General features: G+C 39.0%; 1 protein-coding gene across 1 annotated transcript in view; it reads right to left on the reverse strand.

Annotated features, from left to right (window-relative positions):
- LOC102000838 (rho GTPase-activating protein 20-like) overlaps nt 1-2,446 on the reverse strand; it is a 19,257-nt gene that overhangs the window by 4,439 nt on the left and 12,372 nt on the right.

The following is a 2,446-nucleotide window of genomic DNA, read 5'->3' on the forward strand; positions in this document are numbered from 1 at the left end:
CTCTCAACCTCAACAGACTCAATTCCCCAAACAAAGGACACAGAATAACAGAATGAATGCAAATTCAGGATCCATCCTTCTGCTGCATCCGATGTTAACACACCTTAACATCAGGGATAAACATCACTTCAGGGTAAAGGGTTGGGAAAAAGACATTCCAAGCAAATGAACCTAAGAAGCAAGTGATGTAGCCATTTTAAATCAGAAAGGAAGAAGTCAAAATATCTCTATTAGTAGATGATATCATAGTATATATCAGTGACCCTAAAATTTCCATTGGGGAACTCCTACAGCTGATAAACACTTTCAGCAAAATTGCTAGGTACAAGTTTAACTCACAAAATCAGCCACCCTCCCATATACAAATGACAAACTGTCTAAGAAAGAAATTGAGGAAATAATACCTTTCACAACAGTCTCAAATAATATAAAATATCTTGGAGTATGTCTAACTAAGCAGGTGAAAGATTTGTATGATCAAACTGCAAGTCTTTGAAGAAAGATTGAAGAAAATATCAAAAGATGGAAATATCTCCTGTCCTACCAAAAGCAATCTACAGATTCAGAAAGGGCAATGTTCAACCTCATGTGGAAGCGCACACACACACACAAAAGAATAAAGGTATCACTATTCCCAATTTCAAGTTTTCTTACAGAGCTACAGTAATAAAAACCAAATGGTATTGGCACAAAAACAGATGCACTGATGAATGGAATTGAACTCCTGGTTTTTGATAAATAGGCCAGAATACATACTGGAGAAAAGAAAGCATCTTCAACAAATGGTGCTGGTCAAATTGGATGTCTGCATGTAGAAGAATGCAAATAGATCCACATCAATCACTGTGCACAAAATTCAACTCTAAATAGATCAAAAGCCTCAACATAAAACCAGACACACTGAAGCTGATAGAAGAGAAAGTAGGGGTTACCATGAATGCCGTGGCACAGGAGACAACTTCCTGAAGAGAACATGGTTAGCACAGGAACTAAGATCAAATGATCTGTGAGTGATAAAAACTCATAGATGGGTATTGGGGTTCAACCTGAAGATCCAAAAAGCAAAGCAGCCAGCCACTGGCTTTTACCTCAACCTTAATATGAAAATGGTGATCCTGCCTCCAGGAATCTTAAAATGAGACTGTGTCTGAGAGCTGTTTCCTCCTATTTTATATTCCTCTCTAGGGCTGAGATTAAAGGGATGCACCTCCCAGTTTCTATGTCAACTAGTTTGGCTACTGGGATTAAACGTGTGTGTGTGTTACCACTTTGTTCCTGTAAGGCTGACCAGTGTAGCTGTTTTACTTTCCCGATCCCCATGCAAACTTTACTAAAATACAATTGAAATGCCACTACAATCAACAACAAATGAAACTGAAAAACTTCTGTAAGGCAAAGGACACCATCAATCAGACAAATTGGCAGCCTACAGAATGGGAAAAGAGTTTCACCAACTCCACATCTGTTAGAGGACAATATCCAAAACATATAAGGAACTCATGCAACTAGATATCAAGAAAACAACCCAATAAAAAGGGGGTACGGAGCTAAACAGAGAATTCTCAGCAGCGGAAACTCAAATGGCAGAGAAACAATTAAAAGATGTTCAACATCCTTAGTCATCAAGAAAATGCAAATCCAAACTATTTTGAGATTTCATTTTATACCTGTGGTTAAGATCAACAGAACAAATGACAGCTCATGCTGTTGAGGATGTGGAGTGAGAGGAGCCTCCATCCATTGCTGGAGGAAGTACAAACTCGTACAGCCACTATGGGAATTAGTGTGGCGGTTCCTTGGGTAGAAGGAAAACTACAAGACCCAGGCTATACCACTCTAGGGCATATACCCGAGAGACACTCCATTCTACCACAATGACATTTACTCAACTGTGCTCATTCCTGCTTCATTCATAATAGCCAGAAACCAGAAACAACCTAGATGCCCCTAAACAGAAGAATGGATAATGAAAATACGGTACATTTACACAATAGAGTATTGCTCAGCCATTTTTAAAATTTGCAGGTAAATGGCTAGAACTGCATCACCATTATACACAGAAAACAACCAATATTATAACATTTATAATGAGACTACATCACAATGAACATGATTTTTAGTTTTATATTGCTCATACTCCTGGGTATAATCAATAAATTCTGGCATTTGTCTTGAAACCTATGCATATATGGGTGTTAGAATCAAGCAGTGATATGGTATACAATCTCTGAGTCTTCCTGTGTTATTTCTTGACTGATAAGCCATGGACAACTCTAATTTAACAGCCAAATCTGCACATCCTCACATACCCTCCCGACTACATTTCCCTGACAGCCTTTAGTTTTTCCCCCTTGAACAACTATGAGGATTTAATTAGAGACCATAGTCTGGCCAGGCGTTGGTGGCGCACGCCTTTAATCCCAGCACTCGGGAGGCAGAGGCAGGC

The sequence above is a fragment of the Microtus ochrogaster genome, chromosome 1 (genome assembly GCF_000317375.1).
Source record: "Microtus ochrogaster isolate Prairie Vole_2 chromosome 1, MicOch1.0, whole genome shotgun sequence".
NCBI classification, from domain to species: domain Eukaryota; kingdom Metazoa; phylum Chordata; class Mammalia; order Rodentia; family Cricetidae; genus Microtus; species Microtus ochrogaster.